The sequence below is a fragment of the Trachemys scripta genome, chromosome 2 (assembly GCF_013100865.1).
Source record: "Trachemys scripta elegans isolate TJP31775 chromosome 2, CAS_Tse_1.0, whole genome shotgun sequence".
NCBI classification, from domain to species: Eukaryota; Metazoa; Chordata; order Testudines; family Emydidae; genus Trachemys; species Trachemys scripta.
The window spans coordinates 28,582,664-28,607,791 of record NC_048299.1 but is presented as its reverse complement, the minus strand read 5'-3'; the positions used below and the strand labels follow the sequence as shown (position 1 = coordinate 28,607,791).

Here is a 25,128-nt window from a genome sequence, read left to right as displayed (position 1 = left end):
TTAAGAGGGCATTTTCACAAACCAGGCCCCAAACTTGAAGATTCAGGGATTGAAATGCACCACTATACCTAAGTTCAGGAGGTCATCTCTGTCTAGAAGGAGGAGTCTTCTTCCTTAGAACAGGTGGTGTAGGTCTGCAAGCCACCCTGGAAGTATCCCAGGCAGGGTTATCATTACCAGACAACTCCTCCCTCTTGGCCTTAAAGACTTTGCAGATGATGAGGAGTGGAGAAGAAGGAAGGCATAACCTCATGCCATCAACCAGCTGATCACAAAAGAAATCCTGGAGTCACCAGTTCCAAATCCAGCTATCTGCTGCAGTAGGGGTTGATCATTTAGATTGGACATCCATACATCCAGAGATGACAAACATAATTATTGCTATCCACTAGAAAACTTCTTTTTGGAACTTCCATTTGTCTGGGTGGTTCTAAGTCCAGTTGAATCAGTCAGCATGGATAGTGAGGTATACAAAGTGCCTTCAGAGATCCGTAGTTTTTCTCTGCCTAGTAATACAGTAGGATGGTCTACTTCAGGGGGTGCTGGTTCTTGGTTCATAGAATATCAGGTTGGAAAGGACCTCAGGAGGTCATCTAGTCCAACCCCCTGCTCAAAGCAGGACCAATTCCCAACTAAATCATCCCAGCCAGGGCTTTGTCAAGCCTGACCTTAAAAACCTCTAAGGAAGGAGATTCCACCACCTCCCTAGGTAACCCATTCCAGTGCTTCACCACCCTCCTAGTGAAAACGTTTTTCCTAATATCCAACCTAAACCTCCCCCACTACAACTTGAGACCATTACTCCTTGTTCTGTCATTTGGTACCACTGAGAACAGTCTAGATCCATCCTCTTTGGTAGTTGAAAGCAGCTATCAAATCTCCCCTCATTCTTCTCTTCTGCAGACTAAACAATCCCAGTTCCCTCAGCCTCTCCTCATAAGTCATGTGCTCCAGCCCCCTGATCATTTTTGTTGCCCTCCGCTGGACTCTTTCCAATTTTTCCACATCCTTCTTGTAGTGTGGGGCCCATAACTGGACACAGGACTCCAGATGAGGCCTCACCAATGCCGAATAGAGGGGAATGATCACGTCCCTCGATCTGCTGGTAATGCCCCTACTTATACAGCCCAAAATGCCATTAGCCTTCTTGGCAACAAGGGCAAACTGTTGACTCATATCCAGCTTCTCGTCCACTGTAACCCGTACGTCCTTTTCTGCAGAACTGCTTCCTAGCCATTCGGTCCATAGTCTGTAACAGGACGGAAGCATCCCATTCATTAAGTGCAGGACTCTGCACTAGTCCTTGTTGAACCTCATCAGGTTTCTTTTGGCCCAATCATCTAATTTGTCTAGGTCCCTCTGTATCCTATCCCTACCCTCCAGCATATCTACCACTCCTCCCAGTTTAGTGTCATCTGCAAACTTGCTGAGAGTGCAGTCCATGCCATCCTCCAGATCATTAATGAAGATATTGAACAAAACCGGCCCCAGGACCGACCCTTGGGGCACTCCGCTTGATACCGGCTGCCAAGTAGGTTCCTCATAGGTGATTCAAATAGACTACTACAACCATATTGTCCAATCCCATCAGGACATGTTGCCTTGTAGATTGCCTCAAAGAACGTCTGACTGCCCAGAGTTATAATATAATATAATATGAAACATCCTTATTCGTGGGGCCAGGCCCCTGAAATAATCTTATGGGAGAGTTAGTACTCCATCTCCTCAAGTTGGCACTGGAATTGATGGGAAGTTTCAGGGAAAAGGAAAATTGTGCAGGAGGGACTCTTTTAGGAAATTAGAACTGTCCAGTCACCAGGTCAGAGATATCTTCACTGACATGGGGACCTTCAATTTGATTTCATTGGTGGTTTGAAGCAACAAGAGGAGGAACTGTTGCAGGAGCGGAGAGCCACTGACACCAGGACATCAGGTCTTGGCAGCACACCATGGTCTCCAGAAAGCACATGTAATTCCTGATAGATGTGTGTCTCATATGCTGACAGGCCCAGATCTGCATCTTCAGCTTTTTAATCCCTCCCGGAGATGGCAGCGCTTTTCTGTTATTTGTGGTTATCACTGCTCGAGATGGGTGAACCTTTGGGAAAGGATCAAGAAGCTCTTGTTCTGATTCATTATGAGCCCCAAAGCTTCAAATGGACAAAAAGATTTATTTAATACCTCATTGGCCTCCTGGAGGAACTGGACTCACATGAGCAAGTCAACCCAGATAAGGGATTATGCAGTTGACATTACTGCCATCATCCTGAAGAAGGTCCAAGAGGCAGAGGCATGCCCAATGGTAATGCAATATGATTCACTGAAGCATGCTGTCTGATTAAGAACCTGAAGAAATTCGGATGATCTGGAGCCACGGTGATGCGTAGATGCACTCCCTTGAAGTCAATGGATGCCAAGAATTCCTCCTCATTGGTCACTGCCAGGATGAATCACAAATTCTATATTAAGCCATTAATTGGTTATGAATTTGTTAAACCATATCAAATCTAGAATAACCACAAATAATTGGACCTCTTGTGGGCTACAAAATATCTTGAGTAGATCACTTTGCCCAATAGGTCTAGGGAGAAAGGTGTGATGGACTCAGTCTAGAGAAGATGGGAGAAGGTTTCAGCTACTTCAGCTCTCGTCTAGTCTGATGAAAGTAGAGGATATCTATTAAGTAGTGCTCCTGAACTACTCAAAGGATCTATGCATCCAGTCTGATGCTGGAGCAGACATGCAGGAAATCCTTCCTCCTAGGATCTGCCATTCTGAGGCAAGAGAAAAATAATAGGTTCTAAGTATGTCCTCCTTACCCAAAGAGTCCAGTTTGAAGTCTGTTTTTCAGAAGGACCACTTGTTGGCACTTGTCACTGTTGGACATGTGGTAAACTGGAGAACACTGGGGAAGAAACGTCTTCTATGAGACAAGGAAGGAGAGAAATGGAGTCTTGCTCAAGTGGCTTGATAGAGTAGGGAGAGAGGTTTCTTTTTCTGAAAACTGTTGAGAGTGAAATCAAGGAGTCTTGGAATGGACCCTTAAGAGCCAAGAGTCTGAGCTGTGAGGACATGTCCTCTCTCAAAGGAAGAACCCAGAAAACTGGGTGAGGTAGCACTGAGGAAGTCAGGATGCTGGCTCTTACCTGAATGGAGTCTTGGGTCATGTTGTTTGCCACTAGAAGACACCTGGAGAGGTTCCTATGGGCCAACTTTTGGGAGATGATGGAGAGATCCCAGTCAGATTGAATTTGTTAAACTGAGCTCAGAGATTCTTGTCCGACGTAGTCTCAAGAAAGTCTCTGAAGAGAACTGAGGAGGTGGCTGTACATGCAGAAGATCAGGGCCCTCACTTAGGCTATTTTATGGGCATGGGTATTGAATAAGAAGGGCATTCCCACAAAGATGAAGCAACAAGGCTGGATAGTCCTCATTAAACTAAGCTCTGGGCCCCCACTGAATGGAAAGAAGGCAAAAGAAGAAACAAACATCCCTTTCCTGCATCTTTACTTGGAATTCATCCTCCTCACTGTCCCCTTGCTGGCTTCACTGAGGCAGTTATTAGTCCTACTGGGCTGGGAAAAATGGAGTATTCATCTAGTTCCCACCTGGTAGCATTCCCATTGTTGACTACTGCAAGTCAACATGGGCATGGTCACAATATGCAGACTGGCCACACTATGGACTGGTGCAGTATGCCGGAGCAGGAGAAGCAGGCAGAACTTTCTTCTTTTGCCTGCTTTTTCTGCTTCTGCTGTGTGATGAATCATAGCCTGGCTGAGGTAAGGTGGAGCACCTCTGCTGTTGTCCTGGCAGGAAAAACTGGGGACTCGAGCCAGGAGAAGGAGGATTAGATGCCAAAATCCTCAAGCAGCACTCCTTGTCTGTCTGACAAAAGGAGGAACAGCCAATGTCTACAAGGGCAGAAGTCACATCTCAGAAAATTCATCATAAAGTATAATATAGATAATACAGTAGAAAGCTGATTTGTTGACTTATTTTTGTTAAATGCAATTGCTGGTGGTAAGTAGGATGAAATTTGCCCATTTTTTTGGGTATAAGTTAAGATTTCATTTAAATAAAAAAAAGTTAAGTTTCTAATTTTTCTGAAGGTGACCAGATGGCGCACAGTTGTCCTCTGTCAACAGCTATAAACAACAGAGATATAAACTGCCTGTATTCATCTCAACAGAGTGCTAACTCTAAAATCTGCCACTATTTGCATTAGTTCTACTTCTCAAAATAGGGGTTCTGGAAGGTGATAATATCCACATCCTTCCAAAACCTTTGTGTATTTTGAGAATTGTCAGCAAGTATGAGAAATTTTTTGGCTACGGACTTACTGATTATTTGTCAAACGTTGATTTTTTAAACACACAGTTATAAAAATATTCTTGAATGAAACTACATTTAGTAAATTTCTACTGCAGTCTACACATGATGCAAATGAGTCACTTATAAAGTCATCTCAAAATGTCCATTGTATATTACTAAAATGATGGTGCAATTGTATTATTTACAGGATGATTCATAATCACTTTTCGCTGATGCAAGAACAATAAATAACTGCTTCTGCTGATCTTGGGCAGCAAAAAGTCCATCCACAGGTGAGGTCTAAATGATGCAAAGTACCAACAATCTTTACTAGCTCAGAAGGCCCAGAACAGATTAGTGCAGTCTCAGAAACAGAGTATTATATCTAGGGAGGCTAAAAGATGCACTGATACAATATTCCAATTTCCAGCCTTTGTCAGTGGGGCATTTTTGGAGCCTTGACTGCTGCGTAAAGCTGACTTTTCCTGGCAGAAGCTCCAGGGGAGGGCAGCTGTTTGACCCCTAAAAAAACAGGAGTACTTGTGGCACCTTAGAGACCTGCTCACTATCTCCTGGGATGCAGATGTCCCTACTGAGCAAAGAAAGGTTCAGACTGCACTTCCCTGAGCCAACCAGTCAAGTGAAGCAATCCCTCACATACATTGCTTTGTTTAAACTGTCCATATGTAAATTATATCACAGGGATGGTCTAGACAGTTTTTGGTCCTGCCATGAGGGTAGGGGACTTGACTCGATGACCTCTCGAGGTCCCTTCCAGTCCTAGAATCTATGAGTTTCTCCCCAAATTAAGAACAGTAGTACTTGTGTCCTCAAATTAAATATCTAAATATATTCAGATTATTAGAAAAGACATTTAGTAAGTAAATATGTTTTAAATATGCATTTAGACCTTTAGATAAAAGTTTAGAGGATCAGTAAAATTCTGTTTAGAGGGACAGAGAGACCCCATTCTAGAAGATATATTCTAAAGTATTTCTGATGCAACAATTTTATAATTTGTAAATGTGACAAGCATCAAATTTATTCTTTAAAATTGTATATATAAAGCATGTGCATAAGTCAAGTTATAAACAATCAATTACACAAAAATACTCCAAATAAATAGGCAAATTGATTCCTTTAAAAAAAAAAAATCTTTATTGTTCTCCACACTTAAATGTATTGGTTAACCTGTTGCGTTTTCTAGGCTGTGTTCTGATTACTTCAAACCCAAACAATGAACTAGTGGTTTTTAAACATTTTATTTTGCTTTAAGTATACATATCTAAGGCCTGACTGTATCGTCCCACTGAGCTTTTACTTTTCTTATAAGTACAATACAGAGGTTTGCAGATAACAATGCATGTCTTTTGTGCCCTATAAAGATTTGACTATTTGCAGTCTTTTCAATAGTATAAGAAAAAATTAATGTAATGTTTTTGTCTACTCCTGCTCTAATTACAAAATAGAAATTAAACAAAGCAAAGAAAACCCTAAATGCATCTGTTTCAGAATTTGGAAGAAAACTATTGTAGGTTTTACATTCCATATAGAAAATATGGAACATTAAACAACGGGCCTAATCCCTTATTCATGAACAAACTCCCAAAGACCCTCTAGAAGATTTGTATGTGCAAGGAATAGAGAAATAGGGCCCTTAATATTTAACTATCAACTATGAAAATAATGTTTAACTTCACAACTGGCAGACAGTGGACTACTAGCACTGTAAATTTATACCAAAACCTTCCCCAAAGTATGTATATGTAAAATGGTTTCAAACATTTTCATTTGAAGCCACTGCAAGATCATTTTAGGGGTGGGGCTAAAATCTTACTGAAGAAAAGAAAACTGATCTAGAGACAGGATTAAAAAAAAAACCTCCCTTTTCTCATTACACAAAAACGCGAGAGGCTGTGACGAAATGTTTGTTCCGATCCACAGTTCACCCAATATTTAAATAACACAGTTTAATGATCCCTCCGACTAAACTGCTCCTACTTTGATAAAAGAAAATGAAAAGATACAATAGATCAAATCTTGCCCCACCTTCTCTCCCAACCCCCTTTCTCTTAGTGAAACGGACATACATTGTTTAAGAGCACCACAGCGCCACCAACACAGATCAATGCAAAACAAAAAAGATCTCCCACCGTGTGAAAAAAAATGCGCCTAGAAAAATGCCAAAAATTACAAAATGTCTCCCAAATGCACCTTCTCGGAGAAAAACAAGACATCTCTGTGAAGTGTGGCTAAATAGGAGCCTTTATATAAATATGGCTTTAAGCTGAGTGCTGTAAGAGAGCTCATTTTCAAATAAAAAGGCCACTGTTTAGAAACAGACATAACAGGGTTTATATTAAGTTATGTCAATCTCCACCTTCATATACCAAGGGCAGTTTTTCCCCCCTGTAGTTTGAATCAAAGTAATCCATCAAGAGCTATCAGAAACGGCATAAAAAACTATTTTAGCTACAGCCACAATAAATATATAAAGATAATATATCCCTACATAAATTAGCCAATCCATTATATTTATAAATTGTGTGTGTAGATAATATATAGATATAGCGATGCATTTATCTCTCCTTACAAAACAAGTCCATCTTAAAAATATTTGAGTTCTCATACATCTCGCAATAATTGAAGTGTAGTTGTGCTTCAAATATATTAAACCTTAAAAACGGAAACAAAACTGACTGTTTTTTAATTGTCGAAAATAACTAGACAGCGTTGGGTGGAATACGCACGAGATCAAAGGTAAAGAAAAACACAAAGATACATTTGGTTCAGTAACATAACGAAAATCCTTTATGACAGATATTAATCGCAAAAATGTAGCAACAAAATTTTTTTTTACAAACTTACCTTTAGAAGCGGCAGAGATGATAGTCCTTGCAAAATGACTGTAACAATATAGGCTGTATACTTGTTCCCCTACAAACAGCCATCTCCATGCAGCAAAGCGATATCCAAACATCTTTAGAATATTTTGTAAATAGAAAGTGGTACTTTCTTCCATGATCGCTGGTTGAATTAAGAGGTTTTCCTGAGGCTCTGTGGGCGTTTGGAAAAATCGGAGAAATATCCAAAAAAGATTAAAAGCAGCAGGAGCCAGAAGACTCTGGGGTTAACAACTTTGTAATGGCAAACAGGCGTGTTCTGATTGGTTAGGAGGGCAGTGTCCCTACAGTCTGCACTATCCCCCGCTCTCCCCCTTCTGCAGCCTGGAAAAAAAAATGCAGTGTGCCATTTTACACTTGAATTTTAAACACACAGCCAACAAAATCACCAAAGTCTATGCTTGATATTTAGTGAAATGCAAAACAAGAAGTTCTTTCAAGAGTCTACATTGCTATTTCAGTAAAAACCTCTTTAAAAAGCCCACAGAAATAATTCAGTCCTTTTCAGCCAGAGGCTTTGCCATTTTTCCGTCTACTTCCCTTAAGCAAGTTTTTACCAAGAAACACATTAATCAACGTTTCCCAGACATCTCATGCAATTTTAAAATAAATGTATCAACGTTATGATGGTTTAACAATATTACAGAATCTAAGAAAGCCAGTCATGCCTGAAACAAAATCCATGACTCCTTGATATTGGAAGGCTTACATCCCAGAGAATATTCAGTTTTTTATAAATCTAAAAACCTACCTTATAAAAGAATTAAAATAATATTAATTTCAACAGATACATCCATTATGGCAGGATTAGTTTTTCCATAAATACTGTTTAAAAACCCCTCCTTATACTGACTGACAGAATTTTACCATGCTGCCCACAAACAAAATGGCTGTGGCACTGAGTTTTTTGGATCCTCCCACTGTGCCTCCCCTTGGCCTCAAGGAAGTGGTAGAAATCCAAAATAAAATCAATACTAAAAGTACAATGCACAGTCTAAACTCCATATGACACCATTAGGCATCTTGGATGGTGAGGAATATTTACAAATGTCCTCATTTCTCAGGGATTTTTATTGTTTTAAAAGGGAATCAATCACTGGACGTTTCCAAGACTGTGTTATTTGAACTTCCTGCTTTACATATTTATAAGGTCTTTCACCTATTTTGGCAGGCTTTCAAATTAAGTGGGTTGGGAAATTTGATGCTGTGGCTCTTTATCTGTGAGCTGAGTCAGGTACTCAGTGGCTGTAACTGTGTTGTTGAAATGAAGGCAAATTCTAACACTCTAATATTCAGCACAAAATTTAAAAAAAACCTAACTTATTCAATGCTATAGTGAGAATTTAAATACACAAAAGGCAAGACATTCAATGTATGGTTCCCACGGTAACTGTAATGTAGGCCCCTTGCACATAAAAAAGCATTTTGTATTCTTGTATGTTATTTATACTTATGGCTTAATGTAATGTAGGTGAATTATGTTTTTTATGAAATAATCCGGATTTTTTTTTACTTAATAATGACTTGTGTATTTTTGCAGCGTATAGCTTTTTAAAATTAATTTAGAACAAAAATTTAAAGGGAAATGATTGCACATTCAAATCAAATTTGCTCATGAATAATTTAAAATGTTTAACCCATAGTTGAACTATGATGCTATTTGACACTTGCACCTCTCTTGTTGCAGACAGTTCCCTGGGATCCATAGGGCCTGACTCAACTCCCATGAAGTCTTTCTATTTACATTAGTGGAAGTTGATTGAGTCCTCAATGACCAAAATGTGATCAAGATGTCAGTTTAAAGGCTTCCCTGAAATACAGCAACATTTGAAGTGGGAGACAAGACGAGAGGTTGCCAGACTTGCTGAGCCTAATTCAATGTCATATGAAAAGTTGTAGATATAGATTCCTTTCCCCTTCCCCTCTAATTCCTTCTTAGAGGCACTGGAAATGACTCAGTGGGGTGGATGGATTTTTTTCCTGACTCACCTCCCACTCCCATTCCTAGGTCACAGATTTCAAAAATTGCCTTGTTTTGGAGGATAAATAAAATGGCTCATGATCAATTTGTGTTATGAAAAAAGTCATGACACTTTTTGAAGGAATAAAGGTGGTGTAGTTGAGAGCTAGTGTGGATGACTATGTTCTGCCTATTTTTTATTATTATTATTATTATTATTTATTTAGTGAATTCAGTGTTCATGAAACTGGTTAGTGCTAATTATTGTGGTGGATTTTTATTATAGAAAAACTTGTTTACTAGACTCTGGACTAGGGGTGGGCAAACTACGAGCCGGGGCCACATCCGACCCGTCAGACGTTTTAATCCGGCCCTCGAGCTCCTGCCGGGGAGCGGCGTCTGGGGCTTGCCCCGCTCTGCGTGGGCTCCTGTAAGCAGCAGCATGACCCCACTCCGGCTCCTATGCAAAGGGGCAGCCAGGGGCCTCCATATGTTGCCTCCACTCCAAGCGCTGGCTCTGCAACTCCCATTGGCCAGTAACCGCAGCCAATGGGAGCTGCAGAGGTGGCGCTTGTGGACGGGGCAGCGTGCAGAGCCTCCTGGCCGTGCCTCTGCATAGGAGCCATAGAGGGGACATGCCGCTGCTTGAGGTAAGCGTCACCTGGCGCCTGCACCCCTGATCCCTTCCTGCGCCCCAACCCCCTGCCCTAGTCCTGATCCCCCTCCTGCCCACTGAGCCCCTTGTTCCCAGGCCAGAGCACCCTCTTGCACCCCAACCCCTCATACCCAGCCCCACTCCAGAGCCTGCACCCCAACCCCCTGCCCCAGTCTGGAGCCCCCTCCCACACCCTGAATTCCTCATTTCTGGCCATACCCAGAGCCCTCACCCTCTCCCATACCCCAATTCCTAATTTTGTGAGCTTTCATGGCCCACCATACAATTTCCATACCCAGATGTGGCCCTCAGGCCAAGAAGTTTGCCCACCCCTGCTCTGGACTGAAACCACCAACTCACTGAGCACAGGTACCAAACAGGCCTCAGTTGACTACAAATTTTGGTCACTATCAAGTTTTGTCATGTCAAAACTGGCAACCTAGAATTAAAAGATTTCTTTTATTAGTTCTCTGAGCCATGCAACCTTACCTCCTGCAATCTCCATTATTCCCTGCCCTAAACCATCATTTAACATTAATAAGGTTTGTTAAACAGCTTCTGTGTTCTACCCCATCTCTGGTAGCTGTCTTGCAGTAGTGGATGCTACAGATTTGTAAAGTTCTTTGTGGTTCTTGGGATGAAAGGTATTACATAAGTGTAAGATTATTATTATTATTAAGACAGTGTGAGGTGCTTGTGAAGTATGTTGGCTATCCATGATATATTTTAGATTTCCAGAAAGCCTTTGACAAGGTCCCTCACCAAAGGCTCTTACGTAAATTAAGTTGTCATGGGATAAGAGGGAAGATCCTTTCATGGATTGAGAACTGGATAAAAGACAGGGAACAAAGGGTAGGAATAAATGGTAAATTTTCAGAATAGAGAGGGGTAACTAGTGGTGTTCCCCAAGGGTCAGTCCTAGGACCAATCCTATTCAACTTATTCATAAATTATCTGTAGAAAGGGGTAAAAAGTGAGGTGGCAAAGTTTGCAGATGATACTAAAATGCTCAAGATAGTTAAGACCAAAGCAGACTGTGAAGAACTTCAAAAAGATCTCACAAAACTAAGTGATTGGGCAACAAAATGGCAAATGAAATTTAATGTGGATAATTGGGAAAAACAACCCCAACTATACATACAATATGATGGGGGCTAATTTAACTACAACTAATCAGGAAAAAGATCTTGGAGTTATCATGGATAGTTCTCTGAAGATGTCCATGCAGTGTGCAGCAGCAGTCAAAAAAGCAAACAGGATGTTAGGAATCATTAAAAAGGGGATAGAGAATAAGACGGAGAATATCTTATTGCCCTTACATAAATCCATGGTACACCCACATCTTGAATACTGCGTACAGATGTGGGCTCCTCATCTCAAAAAAGATATACTGGCATTAGAAAAGGTTCAGAGAAGGGCAACTAAAATGATTAGGGGTTTGGAATGGGTCCCATATGAGGAGAGATTAAAGAGGCTAGGACTTTTCAACTTGGAAAAGAGGAGACTAAGGTGGGATATGATAGAGATATATAAATCATGAGTGATGTGGAGAAAGTGAATAAGGAAAAGTTATTTACTTGTTCCCATAATATAAGAACTAGGGGCCACCAAATGAAATGAATGGGCAGCAGGTTTAAAACAAAAGGAAGTTCTTCTTCACACAGTGCACAGTCAACTTGTGGAACTCCTTGCCTGAGGAGGTTGTGAAGGCTAGGACTATAACAGGGTTTAAAAGAGAACTGGATAAATTCATGGAAGTTAAGTCCATTAATGGCTGTTAGCCAGGATGGGTAAGGAATGGTGTCCCTAGCCTCTGTTTGTCAGAGGGTGGTGATGGATGGCAGGAGAGAGATCACTTGATCATTACCTGTTAAGTTCACTCCCTCTGGGGCACCTGGCATTGGCCATTGTTGGTAAACAGGATACTGGGTTGGATGGACCTTTGGTCTGACCCAGTACGGCCGTTCTTATGTTCTTATGTTAAATTAGCAGTTTTTTTAAAAAATAGTCAATATGAAATGTAAAATGCCAAACTGTTTTCAACTGAGATGATGATTGAAATATACAGTGCAAATGTGTCTGTTATATGTATGACTTTAGTAAAGAAAGATGCATTAAGTATATCCTTGTGCTTTGCAAATTGCCGCAATTCATCCCTAAATCAATTTTCTTATTGCTAGGAGTGATTCCAAAGTGTGCTATGTTGCTATATCCCTCCTGTACTGGTTTCCTTTGTGAGTTGTGTCCAGTGAAAGTTTGGTGTTAATATGGAACTTTGAGAGTTGACATGGGGAGTTTCTACTCAAAAGGCAGAGAGCATAGAGTACCCTCCACTGAAACAAGAAAACAAACCTGCTATAGATTCAGAATTAGATTAAAGTGTACACAGAAAAGTGTGTGTGTACAAATAACATCTTTTTACTCAATCTCTCTGCTCCCTTTATATGTTTCGAGTTCCATCTGCTTGCATCACATACAAACAAAAGGTTTTGTTACCTTTTCCTCCTATTAGTGCGTGCTATATAGACAATTCTTTAGGAGAGCTAGTCAAATTGTATTTTGGTTTATGCATTTTTAATAGAATTAATGACTAGGCTCCAATTGCAGAATTTTTATTACTGGGGGTGATGTGTGAGCCAGAAAGAACACAACTGATTTTGCACTGCTGATAAGTAGAAAGCTCATTTATTTTACTTGTAAACTGAGTAGATTTGAGCTGAAATAAGTCAAAAGACAATATACAAGGAGGCTCACAAAGCCAGTTTCAGTAACTTTTCAGACTATAGGTGTAATTTATCATTTTATTGCAACTGGAGAAACAAAACTATAACATAGAACTACGTCTTATTATTATTAAGTGGTCTTCTGAGCTTGCCTACCTTGGCAGTAGCTGAAGTATGGCAAACTTATGTAAATTGCAAGAATTTGCACCATGGATCTTCCAAAGCATCTATGAAGAGAACTGTTTCTTCAGCTCAGTACCCTAATGCATTTAAAACAGATCCCAGGCTTTAACCTTATTAGCATCTTCTTATCTAAAATCACTAGAATGTTTATCTAAGTTGGACATAATTGTACTGATAAATAAATACAGATATATATAGATAAAAAGATTACTCTTTGTACAAGATTCTCTTTAATAAATTCACTTTTGAGGTAAAATTCATTCCTGTTCAGAGTGTCCACAAAGACCTAAGCACTGATTATCTGGGACTTAAATGGTACCTATTAGTGAATGCACAAACAATACAGTAAAGGTGGAAAAGGTCCAAAATACAAAATATAAAGTTGGGAGATAAAACAGATGTATAAGTCAAAAAAGATAAAAATGTCAAAAGGGGTTAGGTAGACATCATACATGTTTTAGCTATTCAAAAGTTTCAGGGTCAGCAATGTGCAGTCTGAAAAGTCTTCCTGGTAGAGTAGTGTAACGCCGACAGACCCCGGTTGTTGGCGGACAGGATCGAACCTAGGGCCTCTAGAGCTTAGTGCATGAGCCTCTACTGCAGGGGTGGGCAAACTATGGCCCGCGGGCTGGATCTGGCCCGCAAGCCATTTTAAGCTGGCCCGCAAGTTCCCACTGGGGAGTGGGGTTGGAGGCCACACCACGTGGCTCGGCCCCACTCCAGCTGGGGCACTGGGTGGGAGGCCGCACCACGCGCTCAGCCCCACTCCGGTGCTCCGGCTGGCGTGCTGGGTCAGGGCCACACCATGTGGCTCGGCTCTGCTCAGGCCAGGGTGCTGGATCAGGGTCGCATCACGTGGCTCAGCCCTGCTCCAGTACTCCAGCTGGGGCACAGGGTTGGGGGCAGCACCACACGGCTCCCGGAAGCCACAGCATGGCCCCGCTCTGGCTCCTACGTGCTCCAATGGCCCCCTCCGACGCTCCAATGGGAGCTGCAGCGGTGGTGCCTGCGGATGGGACAGCATGCAGAGCCGCTTGGCCACACCTCTGTGTAGGAGCCGGAGAAGGAATATGCCACTGCTTCCAGGAGCTGCTTGAGGTAAGCGCCGCTTGGAGCCTGCACCCCTGAGCCTCTCCCCATGCTCCAACCCTCTGCCCCAGCCCTGATTCCCCTCCCACTCTCCAAACTCCTTGATCCCAGCCCAGAGCACCCTTCTGCACCACAAACCTCTCATCCCCAGCCTGCACCCCCAGCTGCAACCTGCACCCCGCCCCAGCCCTGATTCTCCCTCTCGCCCTCCGAACCAGGGCCGGCTCCAGGCACCAGCCGACCAAGCACATGCTTGGGGTGGCACCTGGTAAGTGGCGGCCAATCTTGGGGTAGCAGGGGGCGCTCAGGGTTTTTTGTTTTTTTGGGGAGGGGGTTCGGTCGGGCGGCGCTGGGGGTGGGGTGGGTTGTTTTTGTTTTGGCGGCTGGGGGGGGGGATTCAGCAGCGGTGCTCCGGGGGGGGGTAGCGGCGCGGTGGGGCGCTCCACGTGTGGGGGGTGTTCGGCAGCGCGGCTCGGCGGTGGGGGTGTTTAGCGGCGCTCGGCGGGAGGTGTGTGTGGCGGTGGGAGGGATCGGCGGCGCAGCGCTCTGCGGTGGGGGGGTGTTCAGCGGCGCTCCGCGGGGGGCTGGGAGGTTTGGTGGTGCTCCGCGAGGGGCTGGGAGGTTTGGTAGTGCTCCGCGGGGGGCTGGGAGGTTCTGGGGGGGTTCGGCAGTGCTCCGTGGGGGGCTGGGGGGTTCGGCGGTGCTCCACGGGGGGCTGGCGTGTTCGGCGGTGCGGCGCTTCGCAGGGGGCTGGGGGGGGTTGGCAGCATGGCGCTGGGGGGGGTTCGGCGGTGCGGTGCTCCACGCGGAGGGGGGTGGCGTGGTGCTGAGGGGGTGTGTTATGGCGGCGCTATGGAGGGCGGCACTCTTTTTTTTTGCTTGGGGCAGCAAAAAAGTTAGAGCCCGGCCTGCTCTGAACCCCTCGGTCCCAGCCCAGAGCACCCTCCTACACCCCCAACACCCTCCTACACCCCCCCAGCCCGCACCCCCAACCAGAGCCCTCACCCCCTCCCACACACCAATCCCAATTTTGTGAGCATTCATGGCCCGCCATATAATTTCTATTCCTCGATGTGACCCTCGGGCCAAAAAGTTTGTTCACCCCTGCTCTACCATGTGAGCTAAAAGCAAACGGGCTGTTAGCTAAGGTTGTAGAGCAGACTCATTAATTGCTCTATAAGTGGTCTCAGTGCCACTAGATGGGACAGAACACCACACCCAGGAGGTGTGTGGGTTACAGTAGCATGAGATGAGTAGCCATTCAGGAGGTATACAGCATCCTCAACTGTACCACAGTTACACAGATGGCTGTTTCTGAGTCCCCAGATGTGGTCATTTGCTGCACACTTCCCTGCCCCACCTCTAAAATGGTTGAGCTAGCACCAGAAATAGGATGGCAACTCAAAGCCAGGCAATGTCTCATCAGGTTGAATTATGAGGAAGAACTTCCTTACAGAGGAAGCAGCTCATTCTGATTCTGCTCATCATAATGTGACCGAGCCTAGACCTTGTGCATTCATCCTTAATGATATAACTAATGTCTTGGTTCCCAAATAGGTGTACATCTTAAAGAAGTATGATGTAATTTGTTTATTGCTGCTTAATGTGCTTATAAAAGATATTACCTCACCCACCTTGTCTCTCTAATGTTTCAGAGAGATGGCAGACTTCCAGCGTGGCTTCAAACTTGATGGCGCCTTTTTCATACTAAGAGCTGGACCAGCCCATAAAGCTTATGAAAACAGGAAAGGCTCCAGGATTGTATCCCTATGGAGTTCCTTACTTTACCTAGTCCGAAAAGCTGGCTGCTTCGGTTCAATCGATGTTTCCAATAAAATTGCCTCCCAAAAAACGGGAGCGGGGCAAAGGTCATAGCCATTCCGAAACCAAGAAAGCCACTGAAAGCTCTCAAGAGCTACTGACCAACCTCTTTCATTTGTGTCACATATGCGCTTATGGAAAGACTGATTCTGATGTGCATCAATGAGGTTATCGAACCACAACTGCCCTTTGTTTAAGCTGGCTTTAGATGAGAATGGTGTACCCGAGATCAAGTTATTTGGCTAACACAAGACATCAAAGATGCCTTTGAGAAGGGCAAGAAAGTTGGCACTGTATTGGTTGATCTGTTAAACTGCATATGATAATGTCTGGCAAGAGGGGCTGACCACCAAGTTGTTGCAGGCTATTCCTGTAAGCCCAAGGTGTAGTTCTTCATGAAAATTATAATGAATTGGAGTGTCATCTTACAAGATGGAGGCCAAGTCAGCTGGCTCAACTGTTTCCGTAATGGACTCCTGCAAGGATCCATTCTAGCTCCTATGGGCAGTGGGTATAATACCTGGGCCACGGTGGCCCCGCCCACCCTTTCCTGAAGGCCCCCACCGCCTGCTGTTGCCTGCCTGCCTGCCATGTCACCTCCACTCCCCCCCATCAAAGGTCCCTGCTGCTCGCGGCGTCCCTCCTCCTTGGAGACAGAGGAGTGAGGAGGGACGCAGAGAGCCAGTGGCGGGTGGGGGAGTGAGGAGCCTTGGCTGGGTGCTTCGACTGGCGGCTCAACCGGGGTGGGGGTCCTTCAGGGGCAGGAGAGGCTGGCACTTGGGGGGGCCAGCCTGGTCCTTGGGGGCTGGCCTGGCACTCGGGAGGCTGGCGGCTCGGCCTGGGTTTGGCCAGAAGAGGACCTTCAGGGTCACAGGAGTGGGAGGCTCGGCCCGGCGCTGGGGCTGGCCCGGCAGCTCAGCCTGGTGCTTGGGGGGGCAGTGGCTCAGCCTAGTGCTTGGGGGGGGGGCGGGCCAGGGTTCCCCTGGTCATGGGAGGGCCCCTCAGGATTTCTCCTGTTTGAGGGGAGTTTGCGAGTCTGGCGTCGGGGGGAGGGGGAGCTTGTGCGGAAGGGGCGGGTTTAGCCTCCCCAAAGCAGGGGTTCACCCGCCACCCAGGGCTCCTATCTTTTTTAACATATATACTTATGATCTACCAACAACTAAGGTCAATAAGTACATATATGTGGATGACATCTGTCATGCTGATGTGGTTAATGACCTACATTATATCGAAGGGTCACTCAGCCAGAACATGAATGCTCTGGGCACTTACCTTCATCAGTGGAGACTTACATTAAGTGAATCTTAGGCCTTGTCTACACTACAGAGTTTTGTCAACGCAAGTTATGCTGATGATCAAAGCCCACTATAATTACATTGCTTGTGCATGTTCACACAATGCTCCTCCTGTTAGCTGAGCGCATCCACAGTTGGTGCTCTAGCATCGACAGTGAGAGCAGTGCACTGTGGATAGCTATTCCACTATGCTACTTGCCACCTTCTGCATCTAGGAGTTGTGGGAAGGCGGAGTGGATCGCAATGCATCATGGGTGCTGGCTCAACATCCCAAGATGCAGTTTTTTTCTTTCCCATCATTCCATGGGCTTCCGACTGCATTTCTCACCATTTTTCAATGGCTCCTGTTTACTGTGCGCCCTCTATCTCTGTCTGAAAGGATGAATCCTGCACTGCTCTCTACTGTTGTGATCACTGTTATGAACACATTGTGGATGGTCATGTAGTATATCATGAGCTCCTAATCTGAACAGAAATCTGAGGCTTATGACCTGCTGTGTGCCATGGAAAGAAACAACACCAGATTACTTTTGGCATTCACGGATCAGCTGCTCATGGTGGATCAGCACTTTTGGGATCAGGAAACAAGCACTGAGTGGCAGGATTGCATCATTATGTGCATCTGGGATAACAAGCAGTGACTGCAGAACTTTCAGATGCAGAAAGCCACCTTCCTGGAACTGTGTGTGGAGATCATCTCAACACTGTGGCATAAAGACACCAAAATGAGAGCAGCCTTCTCAGTGGAGAAGTGCATGGCCATTGCTGTGTGGAAGCTGGCAACTCCAGCGTGCTACTGATCGGTCGCAAATCAGTTTGGAATTGGGAAGTCCACCTCTGGGGCTGCATGAATGCAAATATAAAATAAATAAATTAAATAAAAATAAAAATAAAAAATGTGCAGGATCATTAACCATATACTGCTATGGAAGACTGTGACTCTTGGAAATATGCATGAAATAGTGGACGGCTTTGTGGCAATGGGATTCCCTAAGTGCAGCAAGGCAATAGATGGCACATATATCCCAAATTTGGCCCTGGATCATCTTGCAATGGAGTATCTCAATAGAAAGGGGTACTTCTCTACAGTGGCATAGCCAGGGTTGCAGCTGAGGAGGAGCGGCAGAGAAAAAAGGTGCCGGTCCTTCTGTGGCATTTCGACGGCCCTGTGCATGCACCAAAATGCCGCCGAAAGACAGAGCGGCACATGCGCAGGGCCTTCCCGCTTCCCCATCCGAAGCGCTGTCTGGGGCACCAGACCCCCGGCCACGCTCGCAGGGCCAGAGTCCCGGCCGGAGCACCGGGAGCCCGCGGTCCCATTCTGCCGGGAGCCAGCAGGCCAGCCCGCAGCCCCGATTGCAGCCACCTGGAGTGGTGGGAGCCAACCCGCGGCCCCGTTCCTCCGACCGCCCGGAGCACCGGGAGGTGGGAGCCAGCAGGCCAGCCCGTGAAAAAAAGAAAAGAAAAACCCGGAAGCAGCCGAGGAGGAGGAGGGGTGCCCATGTGGGCGGGGGGTCAGTGCACCGCTGCTGTTGCTACTCACTTCATCAACAACAAAAGAAGTCTCCTTCCCCGACTGGAACTCGTCCATCTTTCCTTCGGCTCAGACCGCAGCCGCTCATGCTGCCAGCCTGTAGCGAATGCCCCGTCCCCTGATAACTCCTCCACCATTATCAGGGGACAGGGACGGGGCGTTCACTACAGGCTGGCGGCGTGAGCGGCTGCGGTCTGAGCTAGAGGAAAGATGGACAAGTTCCAGTCGGGGGAGGAGACTTCTTTTGTTGCTGATGAAGTGAGTAGCAAGAGGGAGGAGACAGTGGAAGGACCCGGAAGCGGCGCTGAGTGAGGCCGGGAAGTGGAAGGACCCAGAAGTGGCGCCGAGTAACTATGAAAATTAAAAAGGCGCCACTTTTGGGGAATGTGGTAAGGGGAAGCAGCCGCTTCCCCTGAACCCCCCTAGCTACACTACCTGCTTCTCTATGGTATTGGCGCTTGTGTATCACTGACATCAACGTGGGATGGTAAGGGAAGGTGCATGACACATGACTCTTCAGGAACACTGGCCTGTACAGAAAGCTGCAAGCAGCGAATTTCTTTTCAGACCAGAAGATTCCAATAGGGGATGTTGAAATGCCCATAGTGATCCTGGGAGACCCAGCATACCCCTTACTCCTATGGCTCATGAAGCCTTACACAGGAAACCTGGATAGCAGCAAGGAGCATTTCAACAATAGGCCGAGCAGGTGCAGAATGGCCATTGAATGTGCATTTGGTAGATTAAAAGCACACTGGTGCTGCCTTTATGACAGGTTAGACCTAAATGAGGAAAATATTCCCATGGTCATAGCAGTCTCCTGTGCACTGTATAATATTTGTGAGGTTAAGGGTGAAAAGTTTCCCCTGGGGTGGAGTGCGGAGGCAGATCACCTGGCAGCTGATTGTGAGCAGCCAGATACCAGGGCTATTAGAGGGGCTATTCGATATCTGTGTGTAAGTCCAGCTATCATTTTGGAAACTGTCCAAAAGGGTGGAGTGAATGGGGTACTGAGATGGACAGGGAAGTTGCAAGGAATGTATGGGAAGAGTTTGGGGAAGGCATGGCAAGCTGTTCTGCATCGGCTGCAAGGGTGAGCAAGCATGCATGTATTCTGCCTGCAGCATGATTAGGGTCTTCAACATCTCCGTTTGCTCCTCCATCACTTTTATCTTCTGCTCCTAGCCCATTAAAATTCACTCCTGGCTCTCCTTTTTATTCTGCCTGTCTATTTTATAATTTTCATTTAAAGTTTCTTTCCATGCCCTGTATTCTTGTGTAATTGGAGTACCTCTTGAAACATGTCCTTGCTCCTCCTTGGTTGCTTCCTTATCTGGTGGAGGTGCTCCGCTGGTGTGTAGGGGGTTCCCCTGAAGGCCACATCTGTAGAAGCACAAGAAATAGAAGCATCATTGTTAGTGCACTCACAGCAATGAATCATTATAGTAAAATACACCTCTTTTTAAATACAAATCAGTTTCTCACAATCCCTTGGCAAGCACACAGCTTGGCAAATGCTTTAAACATGATGAATTTGGACTTGGGGGAGGGGGAAGCTCAAAAAGAGGTAAAGGGTCTACATGATTTTTTAAGGGGATCACTGCAGGTGAGTAGGGACAAAATTGTAAATTCTGCCACTATTTTCCACAGGCGGGTAGCATTGAAGCTGATATCTCACTCCTGAGGGTAACCAAGGATGCAAGGGTGCATCTCCTGCATGCATGTGGCTTCAGATCGGGTCCCTATGTGTGCCACTTTGGTCCCTGCACAAGTGATTGCCAATTGGCACATGTAAGTCTCCTACAATGGGGGAAGGAACAAAGCAGCTCTGCCAAGGAACCTTCGACAGAAGATTGGCGAGTACCTCCAGGAAAGTTTCCTAGAGATCTCTCTGGAGGATTCTCATTACATTTCGGTGTGCATTAACATACTATTCCACCCCACTGCATAGCTGCACAGGGAAATGTGAAACTCACACAAACACAATTAGTCTTGTACATTTCTATCCCTTCACTCACTTATAGCATATAACAATGCAAAGAACAGCTCTACCTCATATAAACGAGCAGAATCAACTCAAAAAGATCACTTGCAGACCTCCCCTCTCCTGCATCATGCATCCCAGAGATAGAGTGCTGGGACTGGTTCAAACCCTACTGGGTCGAGAAGAGGTTCACCACAGTACCGGATGACCCTGTTGCCGGTCCCATCTCATCCTCAACTTGACCTCCTTATACATGACTTTGTCCTTGGGGTTAAGTCCACTGTCTGCTGTCTCCAGCCCTGCTGAAGTATCCACAGGGTTCTTGGCGGTGGTAGTGGGCATCCAGCTCCTTATAGAGGCACAGTCTTCGGCACAGCACCAGAGCAATAGTTTGACTCCCTTGCCTTCTGGTATGCCTGCTTCAGCTCCTTTATCTTCACACGGCACTGATATGTGTTCCGTTCATAGCCCTTATTCAACATGGCACGAGAAATCTGACTGTAGGTATCGAAGTTCCTATGGCTGGAGCAGAGCTGAGACTGCATAATCTCCTCTCCCCACAGAGCCAGCAGATCCAACAACTTAGGTGTACTCCAAGCGGGAAAGCATCTGCTGCCTGGAGCTGCCATGGTCAGCTGGGAAGATGCAATGTGAGCTGTCCATGCTGAGCAAACAGGAAGTGGATTTTCAAAAATTCCCAGGCCTTTAAAGGGAGAGGGGTGGATGCCTGTGTACCTAGGTGCAGATCAGCAATGTTCAAACTGCTGACCAGAGTGGTCAGGATGGGCATTGTGGGACACCTCCTGGAGGCCATTTACAGCAATATAACCAAGCGCAATGTCTACACTAACACTTTGTCAATATAACTTTGCCGTAAAAAGCTCTACACCTCTTGTTGAGATGGTTTTATTTTGTCAGCAAAGCAGGAGAGTTTTTTCAGTGGAAGGAGCAATGTAGTGTGTACACCTCCACTGTTTTGTCAATGAAAGCTGACTTGTCGACAAAACTCTGTAGTGTAGACAATTTTTAAGACAGTGGCCGCAACTTTCCATCTGATCAATAACCCCTACCCTCTATGGGACGGTCCACTCCCTCTCCAGCCAGTTGTCATTATTATTTAGGAGTCAAACTGAACCACATTTTAACATACCGGTTCCATCTAGAAAACAATCAGCACCCGCACTGCTTTGATCCAGAACCTAGCAGGAACCTCTGGGGAGCAGAAACAGATGTTCTTCAAGTGATGATCCCTATGTGGATTCCAAATGCAGGTGCGCATGCACACCATGTGCTGGAGCCGGAACTATTCATTGTAGTGTCCATTGACCTGCACGTGCATCATGTGTCGACCACATGGCGTGTCCAAGACTTTAAGAGGTTGTGCGGGTTGATGCTGCTCCAATTCCCTCTTACCACCACACAGGCCCTCTCAGAGGTCCAGAGAGGCCCAGGCCACTTCCAGCTTTTGAGGCCTCTAGCCATAATAAAAATAAAAAATGACAACACATAACAATAAAATAAGGCACCAAAAAACAAGTTGTGAAACTTTTCAAATGCCAAAAAATTAACAAGTATCTAAATCTGAGGCCCCCTTTGAGCTTGAGGCCCAGGCCAAATGGCCCGCTTGGCCGCCCCTATGATTGGCCCTGCCGCCACAAGGCCAGAGATGGAACCCCTGTTCCTAAGTGCTCTTAGCTCGCTAAGAGAACTGCTCTTTGTTTTGCTGTTTCAAGTTAGATATAGTTTTCCACTAGTTTTAATAGTTAGTTAGCTCTCCCTTGGACTTCTCCCCTCCGGGGGTTATTTTTCCTGGCTCAGGGACTATGCTCCGGCAAGCCAGCTTCAAGAACTGTGCTTTGTGCCTTTGCTCCTTCTCAGTGAGCAATGAGCACACTCGTTGTCTTTAGTATCTAGGAGAAGCCCACATCATCTCTTGTTGCTCCATCTGACACTCGTTTCCTTCCCGGTCTTGAGCAGCTGGTGAACTTTGCCTCTGCAGATATCTGATGGAGGAGGCGATGTGCCCATATGCACAACTGGACCTGGCTCCAACACACCCACTGCAATGGCGCCTGTCTCCAGTGATGAGTACTTCACTCGGCCCCTTCCGGGCAGTACTGGTGGTATCGCCTCACCGGCCGAAGCCCTAACATGTACACAAGAAGCATGGGCACAGGCATAAGGGCAGCTTTCCAACAGAGACCACCTCAAATCACAGCGTTACCTCCCTGAGCCATGTTAGGTAGGGCAAGAAGTCGTGTGTATGCTTCTGCTCTAAAGAAGGCTTGTATGGAGGACCTTCAAAGCACCATCGTACGCTGCTGGCCCCATCTTCTGCTCCGGCACTTGGTCCTCTTCCTTCGCCCTCGGTGCCATTGACGCCACCAGGTGGGGCAAAAACATTTGGAAAGAAGGTGTTGGTAAGAAGAAATCTTCTAGCAAGAAAAAAAAATCCTAAATATTAAAAATAAAATAAGTCCCATTATGGCTTGAGTTTTTTTTTTAATTCTGGTGAATTTGAAAGTGAGAAATTAATAAAAAGTCCGATGGCACTTTAAAGACTAACAGATTTATTTGGGCATAAGCTTTCATGGGTGAAAAGCCTTACTTCTTCAGATGCAAGAAATTAATAGCATTGACTTGGAAAGATACAAGTTTGTCTTCCTGTCACATCCTGTTCTGCTGACCCACTTTCATCCTGACAAGCATTATCCTTGTTATCCCGTTCCTGTGCCTTTCTTTGGCTGACTATAAATTGTTTTGAATAGTGATTTTCTGATTTGGACAATGACCACTAGGGGTTAGAATAAGATTACCAAACTCATTTTCACTTTGAATCAATTCTAGCTTTTGAAAAATAAAAGGCAGTACAGATGTTATCTGAAACCTATTATTTCCTTATGAAATTTTTGCTAATCAAAATAAAATAAAATAAAAACTTGCTGAATATAGGTAGTAAGTGTCCCAATGAATAGCATGAATTTAATGCAAACTGCTGGGATCAAGAATGGAGCAGAAAGCATTTATCCCACAAATTAGGTCTCATCCCCTGCACATTTTATTTTTAGAATATGAAGCTGTTTGTGGACTACAAGAGCAGAAGAAGTAATAGATTATTCACTTCTCTTATTTATTTTATAATTCAAAACTATATTTACATTTTGTGACAGAGATCTCCTATATCAATTTTTAGATAGGAATAAATTCTTACTAGTAAATTATGAAACACCTAAAAATTTGTATTTACAATGTAAATGCATGTAGACTTTCAAGTTAAAGATGTGTGAATGGTGGCACTATAATAATGACCCCTTCAGTACAGGCAATTTAATTTCTGCACTACCACATATCTGTAGTTTATACAGAATTTTTTTTATATCATTCAGTGATTGTTGGGAAGAACCACTGTGCTTGAAAGAGATGCTTTTGCCTCATCTTCTCCATTCCATTTCTATGGCAGATGAGGACTTTGGCTTTGGAATGCAAGACTTGAAATGAGGAGTATTTTCAAGGAAGGTTCTTCCTCAATCAAGCGAGTTAATGTAATGTTGACTATCCTAATCAGATCATTCAAATTTACATTTCTAATTTTTTCATATATCTTTGTTCTATTTTTCTCTTTTCTTCCCTAAAGAATACTAGTGTAATTCTTATCCATTTTTGGAACATCTACTGTGACCAACTGCAGCCTGAAGTGATATGCCAGGTGTCATATCCAAAGAAAGAATTATTCTTCTGTTTTATATAGTCAGCATGCTACCTCTGCAGAGAAGACAAACCCAGCCATATTTCCTTAGGCCTGGGTATTAGTAACAGGTCTGGCTCCAGGTTTTCTGCCGCCCCAAGCGGCAAAAAAAAAAAAAAAAAAAAGAGCTGATCGGCGGCACTTAGGCGGCAGCTCAATCGCGCCGCTCCATTCTTCAGCGGCAATTCAGCGGTGGGTCCTTCATTCCCTCTCTTCCTCTTCGGCGGCACTTCGGCGGCAGCTCAAAAAGGAAGAGAGGGACTGAGGGACCCGCCGCCGAATTGCCGCCAAAGACCTGGACATGCCACCCCAATAGTGGATGGAGTGCCGCCCCTTTGTATTGACCGCCCCTTTGTATTGGCTGCTTCCTTAGCTGGTGCCTGGAGCCCGCCCTGATTAGTAATGTGCCTGGCATCACTGAACTTAGAATGAATTTCCCAAGTTTCTCCAGACCTGGCAACACAATCTTATTTCGTTCGAGTTTCCAATATACTCTACTTAGTTTTACAGCAGTTAGATGCATTTTTCCCCCTGTGAGTTGGTGAAACCATCACAAGCTGAAGAGTTTTCTTTTCACTGTCCAATCAGATATGGAGCAGTCACTCACAATGCAGGAATTTCAAGATCTCATAGAAGTTTTTCTACTGTATTTCCTTCTTCTCCGAGGTGAGCTATTCCATAGTTGAAAGATTTTTGGTTAGTCTACTCCAGGGGTCGGCAACCTTTCAGAAGGGGTGTGCCGAGTCTTCATTTATTCACTTTAATTTAAGGTTTTGCGTGCCGGTAATACATTTTAATGTTTTTTAGAAGGTCTCTCTCTATAAGTCTATATATTATATAACTAAACTATTGTATTGTAAAATAAACAAGGTTTTCAAAATGTTTAAGAAGCTTCATTTAAAATTAAATTAAAATGTTGATC

General features: G+C 44.7%; 1 protein-coding gene and 1 long non-coding RNA gene across 3 annotated transcripts in view; one reads left to right on the top strand and one right to left on the bottom strand.

Moving 5' to 3' along the window:
* EPC1 (enhancer of polycomb homolog 1) overlaps positions 1–8,106 on the bottom strand; it is a 112,685-nt gene extending 104,579 nt beyond the window's left edge. The window contains exons 1-2 of one of the 2 annotated variants that reach the window (XM_034760116.1): positions 7,969–8,106; positions 7,183–7,371 (exon numbers count right to left, since the gene is read on the bottom strand). The gene's annotated coding sequence lies outside the window, so the exon portion shown is untranslated. Of the gene's footprint in view, positions 1–7,182; positions 7,621–7,968 lie in introns of those variants that run through there. The other variant, XM_034760115.1, reaches the window with a different exon arrangement.
* On the top strand, positions 1,468–16,277 carry LOC117872078. The gene is made up of 3 exons (XR_004644399.1): positions 1,468–4,607; positions 8,905–9,068; positions 15,483–16,277. It is a non-coding gene; the product is annotated as an uncharacterized LOC117872078 (long non-coding RNA).
* Positions 16,278–25,128: the final 8,851 nt, after the last annotated feature.